Genomic DNA, 23767 nt, shown 5'->3' with positions numbered 1-23767 from the left:
AGCAATCTGTCACTGATCATCGTCTGCCCTGAGGAGAGGAGATGGAACACACAGCCTCCAGGGACAAAGAAATTCCTATTTAAACTAGACCAGTTACCCTCAAAGTTTGTTATTCAGACCAACAGCATCAGCCATCAGCATCATTGGAAAACTGTTAGAAATACAAATTCTCAGGCTCCGCCCTAGACATACTGCATCAGAAACTGGGAGCTGAGCCCATCTATCTGTCTTAACAAGCCTTCTATGTGATTCAGAAGCAAGCTAAAGCTTGAGAACCACTGGTCTAAGGCAATTCTCCACAGAAGGATGGTGGTGGGTTTTTCTTGTTTGTTTTTTAAAAATTTTTATTGAAATATAGCTGAATTACAATGTTGTGTTCGTTTCAGGTATACAGCAAAATGATTCAGCTATATATATATATATTTTTTCTGTTTTTACATTCTCTTCCATTATAGGTTATTATAATATATTGGGTATAGTTCCCTGTGCTATACAGTAGGTCCTTGTTACACACTACTATATATAAAATAGGATAGTGATGCTTTTGCTAGCTGTGAGTTATAACTCAATACTGTCAGTAGATGGAGAATGGGTATACTTGCAGGTTAAGAGCATCTAGGTAGGGTACCAACAGCATTCACTATAGGTGACGATCAAGGAATTTTCTAAGAGCCAACAAAAGATCATACTCACATAAATCCTTAAGACCAAAAAGCAGGATGGCTCAATGTGCATGCAGATCAAATTGGGGTACTCAGAATGCTCTAATACCTGTTTGGGTGGACAGGTACTCAGCGACTGGGAGGAAGTGAGACTGGGGATTATGGCAAGAATTCCCTAATACTTTTTAAATAAACAGAGGAAAAGCCTGAGAATCAAGGTAGAGCTCTAGAGCAATTATTGAGTATGAGAAAAAGGTGTGATCACAAGTAATATGGCAAGAATCTAATTATCAGACAGGGGTACAACATAAGAGGAGGACAACGAGCAAGGCTGACTCAATGGCCACTTTCATTTCCAGACACAGCACTTCTTATATTTCCTTTGACCTAAAACAGGAATAATCCTAGAAGATGAAGCAGCAGAACCTAAGACGGGTCTCTAACTAGCTTCAGCAATTAATGTTAGAGAGAAGCAAAATCAGAAAGCCCCGCAGGTCATGACTATATCTTTCCAACCAATATATTAAAATGTTATATAAAATGAGCTAAAGCTGAAAGTTATAGCAAACTGTACGAAACATGCCTAGATAAATGGACTATTCTATCTCTGTTATGGGATTTACAAACTACTTTGCTGTAATTTACGTCCAAAGTGATAAGCTGTTACAATATAATAACCTACTGTTCAGTTTATATGAAAATGAGATTGAACTGGTTGTGATTTCTAACTCCCCAAACTTTCATAATCCCTTACAGCTTGACAAGCTGATTGAATAAAAGAGGAAGACAGGAGGGGAAGGAACAATTTGTAAGAAGTGTGCAGCCCTGATTGTCATTCTACTAGACAACAAAAGAAAATATACACCTTTGAAGATGAAAACAGTGGGGGAATATGTATAGTAACTGAGATGCAGACTCTGTCCTTAATGGAGTTCCTATTCCGTATTAAGTCAAAAAATAGGTCTGTTCTCTAGCTGATTAATCAGCAGCGGCAGACATAGCTGTTGCTATCAGGCACTCTGCTGTCCCAGCATATATTTACTAACTGGCCTGTGATTACTTTTTTGGAACATTATCCAACACTGTTTTAGAGGAAGAAAGAATTCATTATCTGTGAAACAAAACATATAGGGCTTGTTTCTGGCAGACAACGATGCCCAGCTCTATCGTGTAAAATGGTAGATGTAAAATTTAAAAAAAAAGAAAATCCTCCATGAATTTTTTTTTCAAAGCAAGAGTTTCAACATTTGTTATTGTAAGTGCTCTCTGGGTTATGCCTACATAAGTTAGCCAATCAATCACATGGCTACTATAATCTATGGGATCTTTGCATCCTTTATTTCCACTGATGTGCAGTGATGATGAATTGGCTTCCAAAGCGTATCTAAACTCGACTTCACACCAGCAGTCTACACCAGTGGTTCGCAAACTGAGCACGAATTACAATCACCTGGAAGGCTTGTTCAACTGCAGCCTGCTGGGCCCCACCCCCAGAGTTTCTGATTTAGTAGGTCTAGGGGGGGATCCAGGAAGCTACATTTTTAACAAGTTCCCAGCTAATGCTTATGCTGCTAGTCCAGAGGCTACACTCCGGGACCCTTGTTCTATCCCATTCTTTGCTTCTCTTTAACTGCCACTTCATCAGGTCACTTTTCTTATTTCTTCTAAGAAAATCCTCTGCTCTAGACAAATTAATACAACTGCTGAATCTATTCTTAAAATTTAATCCAGTACTGTCTTCTCATGTCACTGTTTTCAGATTACTCACTCTACTTGGTGCAGAACTGTAGCCTTAGTATACACTCAACACTATCTAATATATGTAATATTCTAATAAGTATCACAAGTTCTTTATCAAATTTATGTGTTAAATGTCTATCAGAAACATAGATTAAAATCTAGAATCACATATTATTACTGATCAGTGATTTCCTAAAAAAATTTCAACACCTAGCACATTGTAGGTACTTAATACATATTTTTATTTTATTTTTTATTTTTTAAAATATTTTGGTTGCAGTGGGTCTTAGTTGCGGCCTGCAGACTCTCAGTTGTGGCGTGTGGACTCCAAGTCACGGCATGCATGCAGGATCCAGGTCCCTGACCAGGGATCGAACCCGGGCCCTCTGCATTGGGAGCGCAGACTCTTACCCACTGGACCACCAGGGAAGTCCCAATACATATTTTAAAATGAATGGCTGATGGAATGATGTAGTTCAGTCTTGCACTCAAATCAGAAAGTTCTTCCACTAATTATAATCGAGGCTTTATCATGTTTAGATAATTTAATTGGCTAAAAATAACTTTTGGTTGAGCTGAAACTGACCTTTAAATAAAAGTTTGATGGTTCTGACTTACAGAATAAATTAAACTTAATCTAGTTCCATGAAACAGCTATTAAAATATTTGATCTCCTGTGTCCATGCACGAGTCTTCCCTTCTCAGCATAAAATCCTCTAGACCTCCAACCCATTCCTAAGGAAGAGTTTTCAGATCTTTTTCATCAACTTAGCTACTTACATCAGAACACAGTTTAATTTTTCAATACCCCTCTTAAAAAATATTTTAACATAGCATGCCAATGTACGATCCACAAGGAATACCTTCATCTTTGTTTTTTTGTTATTTGTTTACTTTTATTGAAGTATAATCAACATACAATGTTATATTAGTTTCAGGTGTACAACATAGTGATTTGACACTTAAATACATTACGAGATGATCACCACAATAAGTCTAGTTACCGTCTGTCACCATTTAAAGTTATTACAATATTATTGACTATATTCCCTATTCTGTATATTACATCTTCATGCCTTAATTATCTTATAACTGTACACTTCTCCCTCTTAATTCATTCATCTATTTCACCACTATTTTACATCATATACAAAAATAAGCTGAAAATGGATTAAAGATTGAATGTAAGGCCTGAAACCATAAAACTCCTAGAAGAAAGCAGACACAGTATGCTCTTTGATTTTGGTCTTAGCAATATTTTTTTGGATATGTCTCTTCAGGCAAGGGAAACAAAAGCAAAAATAAACAAATGGGATTATATCAAACTAAAAAACTTTTGCACACTGAAGGAAAACATCAACAAGATGATGATATTTTCTCCCATTTCTCTGAATGGGAGAAAATATCTGCAAATCATATACCTATAAGGGTTTAATATGCAGAGTATATAAAGAACACATTCAACTTAATATTAAAAAATCCATTTTAAAGATGTTAAAAAAAATGGGCAGAACACCTGAACAGACATTTTTCCTAAGAAGACATACAAATGGCCAACAAGCACATAAAAAATGCTCAACATCACTAATCATCAAGAAAATGCAAATCAAAACCACAATGAGGTATCACTTCACCCCCACCAGAATGGCTAATATAAAAAAACCCTCTCCTTTGATTGAAAACGTCTTCTATTCATATGAGCTAAGTATCCATGAAATGTTTAAGTCCACACAGCACATGCACATATGGTCATCATCAACTAACTCCTAACAATATTAATACACTTAAGTGTGCATTTATATAACAGAGTTGTTGAACCTGAGTGTAGAACTTCATAATTAGACTTGACAGATCACTCCTTTACTAGATTAACTCCTTATTTTAATCTGTTAAAATATTTTTGTACCTTGATACCATGTTCCAATGTATGAGGTATCTTGTCCTATTTTTAAAGTATTTATTATTTAGTATTTTATCTGTGTATGGCTTCATTCCTCAGAATCTTGTATTTTCTCTATGAATTCTCTGGATTTGAATATATATATTCATTTTCACTCATTCAACAAGTGGATATTTTCTGTTATTACCTTATTTTCAGATAATACACTGATAAAATTAGAAGGAAGAAGTAATTATATAGTTGATTTGGCAAGTTTAGATAGTACATGTTATTGAAATGATTAATTAAAAGAAGACAGAAAAACAAGCTTTATATTTCACTTCACTTATTACAAAAGAAAAACTTAAAATTTGGGATCAATTTCTCCTAAAAATAACAATAATAAAAATAATACTTAAAACTTCCATGTTTACTAGAGACTCTAGGCTGATAACCGTAAAAAATATTGATGGGTAACAGGTCACCAAAACTTCTTATTGCATTTTGTCCCCTAAAATGAAAAGAATTATCTCCAAACTGATTCAGTGCTAGCAACACAGTATGTGATACAATAAATACTTGATGAAATGAACTTTTATATTCCTCATTAATCAAAGACTTCATAGAATGAATAAAAAGTCATGGTTCACAGAGCACTGCAGAAATCATTAAACAGAACAATGATTTTATTTAAATAATTATAAAATCCAAACTTTTACACTAGGAGGAAAAGAGATTAATTAAACAGAATCTCAGAAAATCATGGAGTATCATTAAGCATATACTATACCAACACTTCTGGCTAAAAATAATAAAAAACAAAATCTTATCATTTATGTATTTATTTCATAAGCATAATTTCATTTTTGCTTCAAAATAGCCCTGAAATGTAGACAGGAAAAAAAAATTATCTTCAATTTACAAATGAGAAACCTTGGACCTGATGAAGTGAACAAAGGACATCTAAATTTTTTCCAAACAATTTTACCAAAGATATACCAAAGGCTTAAATTACTGAATCCATCTGTATCTATCTACATACACATAACATGGGAAGGGTATGGTTAAGACCTCAAATTGTAAAGATGGAGATTCTCCAAATCAATATATAAATTGGATTCAATAATAATTTCAATAGGAATTTTCACGGAAGTTGATAAACTGGTCTTAAAATTCATATTTAATTGATAGCTAATTGATAGCATGTAAAATAATGAAATTAGAACATTTTCTCACACCACATACAAAAATAAACTCAAAATGGATTAAAGACCTAAATGTTAGACTGGAAACCATAAACTCCTACAAGAAAACATAGGTAGAACACTCTTTGATATAAATTGTAGCAATATTTTTTTTTGGATCTGTCTCCTAAGGCAAAGGAAACAAAGACAAAAATAAACAAATGGAACCTAGTTATACTTAAAAGCTTTCTCACAGCAATGGAAACCATCAACAAAATGAAAAGACAACCTACTAAATGGGAAAAATATTTGTAAATGATATGACCAATAAGGGGTTAATATCCAAAATATATAAAGAGCTCATACAACTCAATATCAAAAAAACCAAACAACTTTATTAAAAAATGGGCAGAAGACCCGAATAAACATTTTTCCACAGAAGACACATAGATGGCCAACAGGCATGTGAAAAGATGCTCAACATCATTAATCATCAGAGAAATGCAAATCAAAACCATAATGAGATGCCGCCTCACACCTGTTAGAATGGCTAGCACCAAAAAGACCACAAATAACAAGTGATGGTCAAGGATGTAGAGAAAAGGGAACCCTTGTGCACTGTTGGTGTAAATGTAAATTGGTGCAGCCACTACAGAAAGCAGTATGGACAGTCCACAGAAAACTAAAAATAGAGCTACCATATAATCCAGCAATTCCACTCCTGGGTACATATCTGAAAAAAACAAAAACACTAACTTGAAAAGATACATGCACCCTAATGTTCACAGCAGCATTATATGCAATTGCCAAGATATGGAAGCAACCTTACATATATCACATATATACATACATACAATGGAATACAACTTAGCCATAAAAAAGAATGAAATTTTTCCATTTGCAACAACATGGATGGACCTGAAAGGTATTATACATAGTGAAATAAGTCAGACAGAGAAAGATAAATACTGTATGCTACTACTTGTATGTAGAATCTAAAAAATAAATCAAATAAATGAATATAACAAAACAGAAATAGACTCACAGATATAGAGAACAAACTAGTGGTAACCAATGGGGAGAGGGGGGCAAGATAGGGGTAGGGGATTAAGAGGTATAAACTATCAGGTATAAAATTTAAAAACTACAAGGATATACTGTACAGCACAGGAAAGATAGCCAATATTTTAAAATGGAATATAATCTATAAATATTTTGAATTTCTGTTGTATACCTAAAACTAATATAATATTGGAAATCAACTATACTTCAGTAAAATGAATGGACAAATAAATAAATCATATTTGATAGTAAAGTTAAAGAAATTAAGAAGACTAGCAAAGAGTAACTCTTTCAATATCTATCAGATATCAATATTTACTTAAACTTTTTACATGAAACTGTGTGAATTAAGGTAGTGAGGTATGCACACAGAAACGGACAAATAGACAAAAAAATAGATAACCCAAGATCAGATCCACACTTATATGGAAACCTATTAAGCAATAAAGGTGTCTCAAAAAAATAAGAAAAGAAAAACTATTCAGTAAAAGATTCTGAGACATTTAACTATCTACATGAAAAATGCAAAAGTGTATTCCTAAGTTCACACTAGATACTAAAATAAATCTCACATTAAAAAGGCTCAGAGTGAAAGAAAAAATATTATGTTTTAAAATGAATATATGTGAGTATATTTTTAATCCTGAGGAATGAAAGCATTTCTTAAAGAAAAAAAAAAACAGCATAAACTAAAAAGATAGATGAATTTGATTACATTAATATTAATGATAGAAAAAGCAACCAGAATCTAACTAAGATAAAAGCAGAGTAGAATATGACATTAGCAACTCATGTATCCCACAAAGGATAGTCCAGGATATTAAAGCACAGGTGCTTATTTTTATTACTCTACTATTTTATCATTCCTTACTATTGGATCTTCTAAGATTGATGCTCCTAATATTGATTTACAGATTCACAGTAAATTTACTGAAATTGAACTATTACTTTAACACTTGAAGGGTAGAATATTTTGCTCACTGAGTTGCAATAAGGTTAAATTGAAATTATAGTTATAAGAGTTGGATCAAAGCAGATATTATTTTTAGACAATACAACATATAATAAAACAGATTTTAATATTTTTGAAGAAAATTTCTGATGTCCAATCTCTCTTAGAGTACACAGAGGAAAAGTAAACCTAATTTAGTTCAATCTGGTTGAAATTTCCATAGTTCTAAGGCAGGTTTTTTGTTTGGATCTTTTAACATGTTAGTAGATTTTCCAATAAACAATATCAATATCATATGCTTCAAGCACTAATAAATAACACATTTTATTAAAATGTAAGAGGAAACTTTTAAGATATCAACAAGTAAAATTAAAATAAAACTCAATATCATAAAAACTAGTATACTGAGCTTTTTTAAAAAATCTGATATTTAGAATTATTCCTGCAGATAATATTTTATGACAAAAATATGACTTTCAAGATCTAGGCTTCTAGGTTCAACACTTCTAATATCCCAAAGGAAACTACAGTACACATTGTTTCATGTTTTTGGAGTGAAAAATCCTTTTTACATAAGTATATGAATTCTGTATTTCTGCTGAACTTAAAATCAAGCTAAAATAAATAAAAACTGAGTATTAAAAAGCATCTTCCATGTGTAAGACCCTGTGCTCAACATCATCAATCAATACATATTTTTCACTAGGTCTTGTTTAAATCAATACCCCATTTTGGGATCTCGCTTTCAAAAAGGGGAAGGAAAATACTAATTAAAACGTTTAACGCAGTGCATGTATATAAAATCCAGTAGAAAGTTTGAAAATTATGACCACTTATAATTGATACACTATATTTTCAACACATTCTAATCATCTGGAAGCAATGTCATATCTTACTGACCTCTTCTGTATTCATACAAGGTAAAAAGATGTTAAGGTTTATTTTCTCTCTTTGTTCTATTTACGTTGGAAATTAATTTATTACACATGGTCATTTTTAATTCATGTGGTAGCCTAGGTACTGAATCATATAAGTATTTGCTTTATCAGTGCTGTATTAAGCCATGACCCTTCCTATTTATTCATGTCCTCTGTATGTATAGTTTAGGGTTCCTTTCTTTTTTTTTTTTTTTTTTTTGCGGTATGCGGGCCTCTCCCTGTTGTGGCCTCTCCCGTTGTGGAGCACAGGCTCCGGACGCACAGGCCCAGTGGCCATGGCTCACGGGCCCAGCTGCTCTGCGGCATGTGGGATCTTCCCGGACCGGGGCACGAACCCGTGTCCCCTGCATCGTCAGGTGGACTCTCAACCACTGTGCCACCAGGGAAGCCCTATAATCAATATTCCTGAAGGTTTTATTTTTTTTAACATCTTTACTGGAGTAAAATTGCTTTACAATGTTGTGTTAGTTGCTACTGTGTAACAAAGTGAATCAGCACATATATACAATGGAATATTGCTCAGCCATAAAAAGAAATGAAATTGAGTTATCTGTAATGAGGTGCATAGACCTAGAGTCTGTCATACAGAGTGAAGTAAGTCAAAAGGAGAAATAGGGCTTCCCTGGTGGCGCAGTGGTTGAGAGTCCGCCTGCTGATGCAGGGGACACGGGTTTGTGCCCCGGTCCGGGAAGATCCCACATGCCGCGGAGCGTCTAGGCCCGTGAGCCATAGCTGCTGAGCCTGCACGTCCGGAGCCTGTGCTCCGCAATGGGAGAGGCCACAATAGTGAGAGGCCCGCCTACCAAAAAAAAAAAAAAGGAGAAATACAATTTATCCTTAAGTTTTGTTTTTTATTTATTTTTAATTAATTTAAGCTCTTAACTGTATTTTATCTATAGTAATTTCCTTTTTCTAGTTCCTTGCGTTTCCTGTTTTTTTAAACATTTTTATTGAAGCATAATTGCTTTACATTGTTGTGTTAGTTTTTGCTGTATAACAAAGTGAATCAGCTATACGTATATATATATCCCCATATCCCCTCACTCTTGAGCCTCCCTCCCACCCTCCCTATCTCACCCCTCTAGGTGGTCACAAAGCACCGACCTGATCTCCCTGTGCTATGCGGCTGCTTCCCACTAGCTGTCTATTTTATATTTGGTAGTGTATATATGTCCAGGCCACTCTCTCACTTCATACCAGCTTACCCTTCCCCCTCCCCGTGTCCTCAAGTCCATTCTCTACGTCTGCATCTTTATTCCTGTTCTGCCAATAGGTTCTTCATAACCATTTCTTTCTTTTTTTTTTAGATTCCACATATATGTGAGTTAGCATACGGTATTTGTTTTTCTCTTTCTGACTTACTTCACTCTGTAGGACAGACTCTAGGTCCCTCCACCTCACTACAAATAACTCAATTTCGTTTCTTTTTATGGCTGAGTCATATCTTCTTTATCCATTCATCTGTTGATGGACACTTAGGTTGCTTCCATGTCCTGGCTATTGTAAATAGAGCTGCAATGAACATTGTGGTACATGACTCTTTTTGAATTATGGTTTTCTCTGGGTATACGCCCAGTAGTGGGACTGCAAGGTCATATGGTAGTTCTATTTTTAATTTTTTAAGGAACCTCCTTACTGTTCTCCATAGTGGCTGTATCAATTTACATTCCCACCAACAGTGCAGGAGGGTTCCCTTTTATCCACACCCCCTCCAGCATTTATTGCTTGTAGATTGTTTGATGATGGCCATTCTGACTGGTGTGAGGTGATACCTCATTGTAGTTTTGATTTGCATTTCTCTAACGATTAGCGATGTTGAGCATCCTTTCATGTGCTTGTTGGCAATCTGTATATCTTCTTTGGAGAAATGTCTATTTAGGTCTTCTGCCCATTTTTGGATTGGGTTTTTGTTTTTTGATATTGAGCTGCATGAGCTGCTTGTAAATTTTGGAGATTAATCCTTTGTCAGTTGCTTCGTTTGCAAATAATTTCTCCCATGCTGAGGGTTGTCTTTTCATCTTGTTTATGGTTTCCTTTGCTGTGCAAAAGCTTTGAAGTTTCATTAGGTCCCATTTGTTTATTTTTGTTTTTATTTCCCTTTCTCTAGGAGGTGGGTCAAAAAGGATCTTGCTGTGATTTATGTCATAGAGTGTTCTGCCTATGGCTTCCTCTAAGAGTCTGATGGTGTCTGGCCTTATATTGAGGTCTTTAATCCATTTTGAGTTTACTTTTCTGTATGGTGTTACGAAGTGTTCTAATTTCATTCTTTTACATGTAGATGTCCAGTTTTCCCAGCACCACTTATTGAAAAGGCTGTCTTTTCGCCATTGTATATTCTTGCCTCCTTTATCAAAGATAAGGTGACCATATGTGCGGGGGATTACCTCTGGGCTTTCTATCCTGTTCCATTGATCTATATTTCTGTTTTTGTGCCAGTACCATACTGTTTTGATTACTGAAGTTTTTTAGTATAGTCTAAAGTCAGGGAGCCTGATTCCTCCAGCTGTTTTTCTTTCTCAAGATTGCTTTGGCTATTCGGGGTCTTTTGTGTTTCCATACAAATTGTGAAATTTTTTGTTCTAGTTCTGTGAAAAATGCCATTGGTAGTTTGATAGGGATTCCACTGAATCTGTAGATTGCTTTGGGTGGTATAGTCATTTTCACAATGTTGATTCTTCCAGTCCAAGAACATGGTATATCTTTCCATCAGTTTGTATCATCTTTAATTTCTTTCATCAGTGTCTTATAGTTTTCTGCATACAGGTCTTTCACCTCCTTAGATAGGTTCATTCCTACATATTTTACTCTTTTTGTTGCAATTGTAAATGGGAGTGTTTCCTTAATTTTGCTTTCAGATTTTTCATCATTAGTGTAGAGGAATGCAAGAGATTTCTGTGCATTAATTCTGTATCCTGCTACTTTACCAAATTCATTGATTAGCTCTAGTAATTTTCTGGTACCATCTTTAGGATTCTCTATGTATAGTATCATGTCATCTGCAAACAGTGACAGTGTTATTTCTTCTTTTCCTCTTTGGATTCCTTTTATTTCTCTTTCTTCTCTGATGCTGTCGCTAAAACTTCGAAAACTATGTTGAACAACAGTGGTGAGAGTGGGCAACCTTGTCTTGTTCCTGGTCTTAGTGGAAATGGTTTCAGTTTTTCACCACTGAGAACAATGTTGGCTGTGGGTTTGTCATATATGGCTTTGATTATGTTGAGGTAAGTTCCCTATATGCCAGCTTTCTGGAGGGCTTTTATCATAAATGGTGTTGAATTTTGTCAAAAGGTTTTTCTGCATCTATTGAGATGATCATATGGTTTTTCTCCTTCCATTTATTAATATGGTTTATTACATTGACTGAGTGGCATACACTGAGGATTCCTTGCATTCCTGGGATAAACCCCACTTGATCATGGTGTATGATCCTTTTAATGTGCTGTTGGTTTCTGTTGCTAGTATTCTGTTGAGGATTTTTGTATCTATGTTCATCAGTGATACCGGCCTGTAGTTTTCTTTTTTGTGACATCTTTGTCTGGTTTTGGTATCAAGGTGATGGTGGCCTTGTAGAATGAGTTTGGGAGTTTTCCTCCCTCTGCTATATTTTGGAAGAGTTTGAGAAGGATGGGTGTTAGCTTTTCTCTAAATGTTTGATAGAACTTGCCTGTGAAGCCATCTGGTCCTGGGCTTTTGTTTGTTGGAAGACATTTAATTACAGTTTCAATTTCAGTGCTTGTGATTGTTCTGTTCATATTTTCTATTTCTTCCTGGTTCAGTCTCGGAAGGCTGTGCATTTCTAAGAATTTGTCCATTTCTTCCAGGTTGTCCATTTTATTGACATAGAGTTGCTTGTAGTAATCTCTCATGATCCTTTTTATTTCTGCAGTGTCAGTTGCTACTTCTCCTTTTTCATTTCTAATTCTATTGGTTTGAGTCTTCTCCCTTTTTTTCTTGATGAGTCTGGCTAATGGTTTATCAGTTTTGTTTATCTTCTCAATGAACCAGCTTTTAGTTTTCTTGATCTTTGCTACTGTTTCCTTCATTTCTTTTTCATTTTTTGTGATCTGATCTTTATGATTTCTTTCCTTCTGCTAACTTTGGGGTTTTTTTGTTCTTCTTCCTCTAATGGCTTTAGGTGTAAGGTTAGGTTGTTTACTTGAGATGTTTCTTGTTTCCTGAGGTAGGATTGTATTGCTATGAACTTCCCTCTTATAACTACTTTTGCTGCATCACATAGGTTTTGGGTTGTCGTGTTTTCATTGTCATTTGTTTCTAGGTATTTTTGATTTCCTCTTTGATATCTTCAGTGATCTCTTGATTATTTAGTAGTATATTGTTTAGCCTCCATGTGTTTGTACTTTTTACAGTTTTTTTCCTGTAATTGATATCTAGTCTCATAGCATTGTGGTTTCAAATGATACTTGCTATGATTTCAATTTTCTTAAATTTACCAAGGCTTGATTTGTGTCCCAAGATATGATCTATCCTGGAGAATGCTCCATGAGCACTTGAGAAGAAAGTGTACTCTGTTGTTTTTGGATAGAATGTCCTATAAATATCAATTAAATCCATCTTGTTTAATGTATCCTTTAAAGCTTGTCTTTCCTTATTTATTTTCATTTTGCATGATCTGTCCACTGGTGATAGTGGGGTGTTAATGTCCCCTAGTGTGATTGTGTTACTGTCAATTTCCCCTTTTATGGCTGGTAGCACTTGCCTTATGTATTGAGGTGCTCCTATGTTGGGTGCATAAATATTTACAATTGTTATATCTTCTTTTTGGATTGATCCCTTGATCATTATGCAGTTTCCTTCTTTGTCTCTTGTAATAGTCTTTGTTTTAAAGTCTATTTTGTCTGATATGAGACTTGTTACTCCAGCTTTGTTTTGATTTCCATTTGCTTGGAATATCTTTTTCCATCCCCTCACTTTCAGTCTGTATGTGTCCCTAGGTCTGAAGTGGGTCTCTTGTAGACAGTATACATACGGGTCTTGTTTTTCTATCCATTCAGCCAGTCTATGTCTTTCGTTTGGAGTATTCAATCCATTTACATTTAAGGTAGTTATTGACATGTATGTCCTATTACCATTTTCTTAATTGTTTTGGGTTATTATTGTAGGTCTTTTCCTTCTCTTGTTTCCTGCTTAGAGAAGGTCCTTTAGCATTTGTTGTAAAGCTGGTTTGGTGGTGCTGAATTTTCATAGCCTTTGCTTGTCTGTAAAGGTATTAATTTTTCCATCGAATCTGAATGAGATCCTTGCTGGGTAGAGTAATCTTGGTTGTAGGTTTTTCCCTTTCACCACTTTAAATATGTCCTTGCACATCCTTCTGGCTTGCAGAGTTTCTGCTGAGAAATCAGCTCTTAACCTTATGGGGATTCCCTTCTATGTTATTTGTTGCTTTTCCCTTGCTGCTTTTAATATTTTTCTTTATATCTAATTTTTGATAGTTTGATTAATATGTGTCTTGGTGTGTTTCTCGTTGGATTTATCCTGTATGGGACTCTCTGTGCTTCCTGGACTTGACTGAGTATTTCCTCTCCCATATTAGGGAAGTTTTCAACTATAATCTGTTAAAATATTTTCTCAGTCCCTTTCTTTTTCTCTTCTTCTTCTGGGACCCCTATAATTCGAATGTTGGTGCGTTTAATGTTGTCCCAGAGGCCTCAGAAACTGTCCTCAATTCTTTTCATTTTTTTTTCTTTAGTTTGCTCTGCAGGAGTTATTTCCACTATTTTATCTTCCAGATCACTTAACCGTTCTTCTGCTTCAGTTATTCTGCTATTGATTCCTTCTAGAGAATTTTTAATTTCATCTATTGTGTTGTTCATCATTGTTTGTTTGCTCTTTAGTTCTTCTCGGTCCTTGTTAAACGTTTCTTGTGTTTTCTCCATTCTATTTCCAAGATTTTGGATCATCTTGACTATCATTATTCTGAATTATTTTGCAGGTAGACTGCTTGCTTCCTCTGCATTTGTTCGGTCTGGTGGGTTTTTACCTTGCTCCTTCATCTGCTGTGTATTTCTATGTCTTCTCATTTTGCTTAACGTACTGCACTTGGGGTCTGTTTTTCACAGGCTGCAGGTTTTTAGTTCCCATTGTTTTTGGTGTCTGCCCCCATTGGGTAAATTTGTTTCAGTGGGTTGTGTAGGCTTCCTGGTGGAGGGGACTGGTGCCTGTGTTCTGGTGGATGAGGCTGGATCTTGTTTTTCTGGTGGGCAGGACTGTGTCCAGTGGTGTGTTTTCGGGTGTCTGTGAACTTATTTGATTTTAGGCAGCCTCTCTGCTAATGGGTCGGGTTGTATCCCTGTCTTGCTAGTTGTTTGGTATGCGGTGTCCAGCAATGTAGCTTGCTGGTCGTTGAGTGGAGCTGGGTCTTAGTGTTGAGACGGAGAGTTCTCACCATTTGCTATTACATGGGGATGGGAGGTCTCTGGTGGTCCAATGTCCTGAACTCGGCTCTTCCACCTAAGACGCTCTGGCCTGACACCAGGCTGGAGCACCAAGACCCTGTCAGCCACATAACTCAGAATAAAAGGGACAAAAAAAAAGAAATAAAATAACATCAAATAAAATAAAAATAAAGTTATTAAAATAAAAAATAAAGTATTAAAAGTAAAAAAATAAAAATAGAAAAAATAGAAAGAGAGCAGTCAAACCAATAAAAAATCCATCAATGATAACAAGCAGTAAAAACTATACAAAAAAAATCAAACAGAAAAAACAAAAACATAATCAAAACAAAAATGGACAGACAGAACCCTAGGACAAATGTTAAAAGCAAAGCTTTTGGGAAATCTTAGGTCTTCTGCCAGCATTCAGTTGGTGTTCTGTAGGAGTTGTTACACATATAGATGTATTTTTGATGTATTTGTGGGGAGGTAGTTGATCTCCATATCTTATTCCTCCGCCATCTTGAAGGTCCCCTCCCTGAAGGTTTTCTGATTCAGCACTTTCCATTGAGTTTTTCCCTGTATCATAATATCATTACTCTTCATAGATAAATTTACATTTATGGCGAATCATGGAACTTTCTGTTTTGCTAAAAGTTCAGCTATTTTTTAGACTAAAGTACAATGTCTTCTAATACAAGTCTACAAACTGACTTTCCTTGATATTTTGAAAAGTGAATACTTTTTAAATGGTAATTTTATGTAGCTAAACAGTAATTGCATATGGCTCAATCCCTCACAACTCATGATCTGTCACAAAAAGGAAAACTGTCAACATATTCTTCCTTTACAAATATGCTGTGAGAATTTATGTCATTTCTCTTTCAACTTAAACTTCTTGCAAAGTTTCTGTCTCTGATGAGACAGAAAATATAAATACAATTTTAGTAAAATAACTGAAAAACTTCTTCAATGAAATAACAGTTAATACTTTTAAAGATCATTCAAAGATTGTGACACTCCATGACACTTTCATTTTTCACATCAGGTGATCATATAAGACTGAGGAAAAAAACCAAGAGATTAATAACGTCAAGAAAATATATTTAGTATCTGCAAAAAGAAGTGATGCAAGGAGGTTTTAATGTAAGAAACTTTAGTATTGAAAATTCAATCTATAATTCAAACTCCATCTGTGTAAATAAGTGGCTGCTGATGTAAAATACATATTCAGTATGAGACGCACGTGCACAAATATCCAAAATGTTCTATAATTTCTGAATTAATGTAGAACCAAGATTTTATGTTTTACATGATGTGATACTGTGATTTCTAATAGACCCTAGTGAGATCAAAGTACACATTGTGTGATGTGAATTTTATAGCAAATAACAAAAAAGCAAACCAGTCTTTGGCCTCAAATTTATTCAGTTTTGGGGGGCTTTATTTCATTTTTCATTCAATAGAGAATTTTAAACCTGGAAGTTTCTTAGAGATAATCTAGGCCATTACTCTCTTTTTAAAGAAGAGAAAACAGAGGTACTAGGTGGTCAACAGGATAACACAAGATCACAGAGAGAGATGCCAAGTAGGGACAAGAAGCTTCTTTCTTGATTCCTCTACCTTGAACTTTCTTTGCCATGCCCACAGCCCCCAGTAGACAGAAACAATACAAGTTGTACCACCATATTTCTATTCTAAAAGTTCAACTTATGAAGAAAAAGGCGGACTGTCAGTATTGCCACCATATTTCTACTCTAAAAATTCAACTTATGAAGAAAAAGGCTGACTGTCTGTATTCTCCTTTCATAAATGTTTGGGTGAAGTCATCTTTTCCTATTGGGCCAGCCTAGATGTGGGCAATCACAAGGAATCTGTTGAAAGCTATTTCAAAAACCAGTCATTTAGGGCTTCCCTGGTGGCGCAGTGGTTGGGGGTCCGCCTGCCGATGCAGGGGACACGGGCTCGTGCCCCGGTCTGGGGGGATCCCACGTGCTGTGGAGTGGCTGGGCCCATGGGCCATGGCCACTCAGCCTGCGCGTCTGGAGCCTGTGCTCCACAGAGGAAGAGGCTGCGGCAGTGAGAGGCCCGTGTACCGCAAAAACAAAACAAAACAAAACAAAAACCAGTCATTTAGTCCACTTGAAAATGACCAATCAAAACATGAGAAAAAAAGTCCTGATTAGAGAGTTAGTCACTTTTTACAGAGAACAGAAAGTTAAGATCTAATCTATTGTGACTTATGCACCAGGATTTCGGGCTGGGGTTTCTAAAAAGAATAGACTCTTTGGAATAAAACCTTGAAAATTTTTCTACAAAGAATTTGGGCAATCACTGTAATAATGTTTTTGAAGTTCAATAACTGTAAAAGCAAGGTTATTTGATAAATGACTATCTTACAAGAAAGAAATATTTGAAAATGAAATAACTGTGTTCAGAATCGAGCATGCTGGAAGATACTTATAATCCATACATGTTACATGTACATGAGTTATGTAATAGTAATTATCATTAAGGCAACTATTTCAATGCTGACAGAAGTCAAGACTGAGAATAACAAAGGAAACCAAACTGTAAACCAATTCAGCAATCATTAAATCAAAATCAAATTTTGGCATGCAATTGGAAACGCTGGTTGCCTTTAGGGAGAAGAACTGTGTAGATGGAGTTGGGACATAAATTTTCACTGGTTATCTTTCCAGAACTTTTGAATTATGTTCTAGCAAAAGAATTATGTATTTAAAATATGAATTAAATTCTAAAAAATAAAATAAAACCAGAAATTCTATACTTTATAATAAATATGACTTTTTATAGGTTCTATATGTACAGATAGTATTTGTTCTAACTTTATATTCAAAACTTTAAACTGTTGGCCTATTTCAGAAAATTATGTCAGTTATCAAGTTAGGGATGTTCATTGTACTATATAGGATTGCTGTCTGCATGGAGAAAGTAATAAAAATTGAAGAAAGAAGTTTACAGTTAGACTACCAAAGGTAGGACCTTCCCACTCCTAACTTCCTCCCTTCCACCCTCCTGATCCATCCAATACTCTTTTATGGCATGCCTACTATATGCTAAGCACTGTGCTAGCCACTAGTGATGCACTATGAGCAAAACAGATTTATAACTTTGCCATCCTGGAGCTTAGGGTCTACTGGAAAAGACAGACATTTAACAAACAATTCCAGAGTTCCATGAGATTACTGTTACAGTGAAAGGGAACAAGGTGCTAAGAGTGAATATCCGGGATACTCTGGGAAAATCATAGAAAGATTCCTAGACGATATGATATTTAAGCTTGGAAATGAATAATAAGTAAAAATTGGCCAAATGAAAGCATGGGGAAATAACATTCCAAAAAGAAGGAGCATGTGTAAACGCTCTAATTGGGAAGAGCCTGAGGCATGGTGGGGTGTGCTTGGAGCTAGTGAGGAAGGGGTAAAATGGCCAAAGAAGAGATTGGGGAGAGCTAGGTTATACCAGCTCTTATGTTCTGTGTGAAGAATTTGGAATTTTATTCCAAGTGCAATGGAAAGCCATGGAAGGGATTTAAGAAAGATGATGCGATGCTCCATATTACACTTTATAAAGGTCACTCTAGTTGCTTTGGGACAAATTAATTAGAAGTGGGCAAGAGTTGATGTGGAAGAACAATTAAAAAGCAACTGCAGTACTCCTAATGAGATGCTGACACTGGCTAATGTGCTCATGTCGGCTGTGAAGGAGAGAAGTGAGGAGGTTTGTGATATATTTAGGAAATGTTGTCAACAGAACTTGGTGGTTCATTAGATGTAAGGGGTCAGATGTGCATCCTGTTCCACTAGCTCCACAACTGATAACTGCAGAGAGGATTTTTTAAATCCCTTTATTTTGAAATTTCTGAAGTATATACAGAACATTTCTGAATTTATTCCAGGTATTTACAGATGCTAATTTCATTTTATTAGACCAATTTTAGTTTTACACCCAATATTCACAGACAACACACACACACACACACACACACACACACATTTTGCCCACAGATGGCAATAATAAGTTAAAAACATAAGGGACAGGTCTTGTGTTAGCTTAGGGCCATTTTAAAAATTAAAACATTATTATGCAGATGTGCAAACATTGCTCTTAATTCTTTCTTTTAATCATGTTCATAGTTTCATGTAAGCCACTACACAAACAGAATTTAAACTTTCAGACTAAGTTTATTTTTCATAGAGAAACAATCACACATGCAGAGTGATAGCAGAGAGGCCTATTCAGAACTGCTTACTCTTCACTTCTCAAAGACGGCTGAGACTTTACCATGGTGACCTGCTAGGTTTTTGACAAAGGAGAGAACATTTATCTCCATAAAGGCCTCTCTTCTGGCAGTGTAGTGATGAATGGAAAGAGGCGGGTAGTTAAATATTTAGATTTCATATCACTACATGATAGAGACCTATAACAAAATCCAAGACAGGAGAAGTTTTGAAATATGACTTCATCCATATCTCTTTATAAGTCTTTGGAAATCATCAGTAGTTAGGTTTCTATAGTTGAGGCATCCATAATATAAAATAACTTAATTTTATTTTTTATGTTTTTGAGGTCGTTTGTTCTCTAATCATTGAGATATAAGAAAAAGTACAGCTACATACAAGCTAGTAAATAGTAAACATCTTTGAAGGTATTGTGACTCCGTTCTCCCTACCAATTTAGAAAAGACTATTTGCTATTTTTCTGCCTGCAAAAGATACAGGATCAGAGTGCTGGAAACGAAAACATGATGTAGAAATGTTCCCCAATAGTTTTTCTGTTGCTCTTTTCTCAAATCAAGCCCATGCCCACCCACGGGGGCAAGTATCGATTTTGGAAATAGCAACAAGGTTGATATCTGAAATCTTGTGTCCAGGCTCTTTTCCCTACTAAATGTGTGATCCTGGAAAATCATAACCTGTTTTGTTATGCACTTTCACTGATAAAATTGGGTTTATACCACCTGTCTGACCTATTTACTGAGCTGTTACGGACGATGTGTGTGCACTTTTAAAACCATATATTCTGGCGGTATCGCTTTAAATAGCAGATATTGCCTTAGGCAGTTTGTTGTATGTGAATTATGGATTTGGGATTAGGAGACCTGAGATCTATCAAAATTCTGCCACTATTTAGCTGTGTGACATTTGTTACAGCACTTCAATTCCCTTCTTGTGTAAAGTTGAGGAATTGCACTAGATTTTTGTAAGGCAGTGGTTTCTCAACCTGAGTGATGGGAACTTTTTTACCCTACAGGGGATATTTGGCAATGTCTGGAGGCAACTGGGTGAATGCTACTGGGATCTAGTGGGTAGGGGCCAAGAATGCTGTTAAAAATATCCTACAGTTCACACCCTTCCTTCTGCAACAAAGAATTATTTATCCCAAAACAACAAGAGTGCCAAGGTTGAGAAACCTATTCTAAGGCCTGAACTTGCTTGAAATTTTTATCCATAGGGCATTCCATAAATTACCCACTTGACTAATAGGTATTTAAATTTACCAAATGAGATTTAAAAAATGTATTTCTATTACAAAAATAAACATTGCCACCTATAGTGAAGTGTTCCACTAAAATGTAAAGAGTGGTTATTTTTTAGCACTAAGAGGATCAAGAGTTTAAGCATCTTTACCACCATAGCCAACCACAATCCCAAATGCGATGTTTCTCTGGGTACCCCATATCCCCAAGTTATATAATTGGAGGCCAAAGAACAATTATACTTCACAGAAGGAAGTGTCTCTGTCAGTTGTTAGCACAGCGATGAATACTATGAGTCTTAACATCAGACTGCTTGGGTTCAAGTCTCATATTCATCAGTAACTATGTGAAATTGGGAAGCCTCTCTGTGCCTCAAGCTCCTCATCTTCAAAATGTGATTGATAAAATAGTTTGTGTTTTAAATGAGATCATTCAGGAGAAGCTCTTAGCATGGTATCTGACACAGAAGAAATATTCAGTCAATGCCCTCTCCTTGAACAACCAGAAACAACCTGAAACAATGGTCTCTTGCCTCTTAGACAGGTCCAGACTTTCCCCGGACTCCCTTCCAGCTAGCCCGTGGTGCACTAACCCCTTCAGGCTGTGTTCACGCAACCAGTCCTCTCCCTGCTCTCAGACCGAAGCCCGAGCCTCAGCTCCCAGCCCCCGCCCACCCCGGAGGCCGAGCAGACAAACCTCTCGGGCTGGTGAGTGCCGGTTGGCACCGATCCTCTGTGCGGGAATCTCCCCGCTTTGCCCTCCACACCCCTGTTGCTGCGCTCTCCTCCGCAGCTCCGAAGCTCCCCCCTCCGCCACCCGCAGTTTCCTCCCGCGAAAGGTCTTTTCTAGTGTGTGGAAACCTTTCCTCCTTCACGGCTCCCTCCCACTGGTGCAGGGCCTGTCCTTATTCTTTTGTCTCTGTTTATTCTTTTTTCTTTTGCCCTACCCAGGTATGTGGGGAGTTTTTGCCTTTTGGGAGGTCTGAGGTCTTCTGCCAGCGTTCAGTAGGTGTTCTGTAGGAGTTGTTCCACGCGTAGATGAATTTCTGATGTATCTGCGGGGAGGAAGGTGATCTCCGCGTCTTACTCTTCCGCCATCTTGAAGGTCCTCCTACTCATAAGTATTTGCTGATACTATTTATTTATTTTTGGTCTAGTGTGCATTTCTTCACCTAGAGAAATTAAACTCATCCTTTGAGTCTCAAAGTCAACACTGCCTCCATGAGAGGGGGTTGTCTAGGCCCTGTGAGCAGACACAGCTTTCCCATCTACGGTGTCCTTAAAGATCTCTACCCATAACATACCCTAAAGAGCTCAATCCATATCCTTCACACTATATTATCATTCATATATACATAGGCATGCGAGCATCAGCGTCCCTGCCTGGAATGAAGTGCTCCATGATTGATATCTGTATGTATGTGGCAGGCACACAGGGCCCTACATAAATGTGAAAACAGGATCAGTACTAGGAAATATCTTGCTCTAGTTACAAAGGATAAAACTGAATTTACAAGCTGAAATTAAACCTTTATCATTGAGAAACTGAAGAGGAGAAAAGTCCCATGTTTGACAGGATAAGATGATCGAGAAAAAGCAGAACTCAGCAGGATCCTTTTATCGGTGATTCCAGGGTACACTTTCTCCAAGTGTATAGAAGTGTCTGGGTTCTAAAGAGATGACACAGATTCTGTTTTGATTCCACTGTCTATAATATGTATCAAAAGGTTAGAAAGAAGAATAGCTCCCTATTATATCTGGTATATGGGTTTTCTGAAATGAGGATAAATCACTCCACGTGGTGGATTTTAGATATGACTAGTGTTGCTTAACAAATCTTACATGACAGTAATAAGCTTAGTCTCACAGTGGACAGTTAAGCTAAAAAGATATGAAAATGCTAAGCCAAATAAAAGTATCCTATCAATAATTCCAACCCATAAAACATGGTTGACCTTCTCCACCACATTAAAAAAAAAGAAGAAAAGAAAAGAGTGGTTTCAGTGCTTCTATTTTACGAATGTTAAAAAGTGACCACTAATGGGACTTAGGTACATGACTGCAATTATCCATGAACTAATTAAAAATGACTGTCACTCACATTGTTCACAGCATATCAACAATAGCAAACATGACTGGGTTCACTTTAATTCAGAGTTGTGTCAGATTAGCTAATAGAGAGTATTACAATTATTGCTCAAGCTCATAAATCCTCTGTGAAGACTTGTTGACAGTTTATTTTTATTCCATCATCTTACAAAATGTCAAAAACAATTTCCTAAAGTTACATGCAGACTATCAGGTAATGATGGTAGAATGAACACAGAAATACAGGGGTTTTTTTCCTCCGGAGTACACATGAAAATATAAATGAAGGGCTTTTTAAGTAGCCACAAACCCACAAAGGAGACAGGGGAAAGAACCACAGCAACAGAATTTTAGAAGCTAGACAGTTAGTGAACAAGTAGTAACTCACTTAGAAGGCCTGCAAAAGTTGAATCCTAATCTAACAGATGTTGATGCCAAGGAACAACATGATTACCAATGCAGAACCCCCCGAAGGCTAGGGAATTGATGATACTAGATATTTATGGAAGGGAGGATGAGAATGGGGCAAAAACAAGAGGATTGTTCAAAAATATTTTAAAGAAAATTAGATACCAATTCTTTTCTCCACCATGGCAGAGACTAGAAGTTTATTCTGTGGAGAGGGTCAAAGACAGTCTCTGCACAGCTGAAGGTGTGCTTTTATGCTGAATGTAAAACCTTTTCCCACTCATCTATCAGAGGCAGACAGATAGGCAGAATACTGGAGGATTCTTCTCTATGAATCTGAGCAGTGCAAAAGACCCCAAGATACTGAGAGCAGGGGTTTCCCAATGAGCCAGACAAACAAACCACGAAGCCCCAAGTCAACTAGCTGTGAAGAGTTCCCAAGCATCTCTTTACTGCCTTACACTTAATGATAAGCAGACAACCAAGGACCACCAAAAAACTGAGGGAAGCCTTTAACAGGAGGGAGACTTAAACATGCAAACAGACAATAGGAAGTTGGGGAGAATGAAGATAATATATAGAGAGAAAAACAAAGCCCCTAAAACAAAACAAAACAAAAACCCCAAAAGATCTAACTTAAATACTCTCAGGGAGAGAAGAGATGCCATTGCCTCCACACAACAAGAACAGGCTGCTATAGAAAAAGATATATGTAGAAAACAAAGAAAAAACACTTAATAATTAAAAGTATGTATCAGAAAAGAAAAGAAAATCAGTAAGAGGGTGGGAAGATAAAGTTTAGGAAATCTTCCAGAAAGTAAGGAAAAAAGAGAAAAAGATGGAAAGTACTATGCTGAGTGGCTCAATTTTCACTAGTGTTTCCATAGTCACAAGCGACTGGTAGATGGTGATGAAGCCAAAATTACCATCTAGGAGGATGGGCAAGCAGTCGATGCACAG

At 36.3% G+C, this 23767-nt stretch overlaps 1 protein-coding gene across 1 annotated transcript in view; it reads right to left on the bottom strand.

Moving 5' to 3' along the window:
• Positions 1 to 23767, bottom strand: part of IL1RAPL1 (interleukin 1 receptor accessory protein like 1) — a gene marked incomplete at both ends in the record, with an annotated part of 1118841 nt that overhangs the window by 240264 nt on the left and 854810 nt on the right. The gene's annotated exons all lie outside the window — the stretch shown is intronic.

The sequence above is a fragment of the Mesoplodon mirus genome (genome assembly GCF_964341445.2).
Source record: "Mesoplodon mirus genome assembly, chromosome: X".
NCBI lineage: Eukaryota > Metazoa > Chordata > Mammalia > Artiodactyla > Ziphiidae > Mesoplodon > Mesoplodon mirus.
The sequence above is the reverse complement of the archived record's forward strand: the minus strand, read 5'-3'. Positions and strand labels throughout refer to the sequence as shown.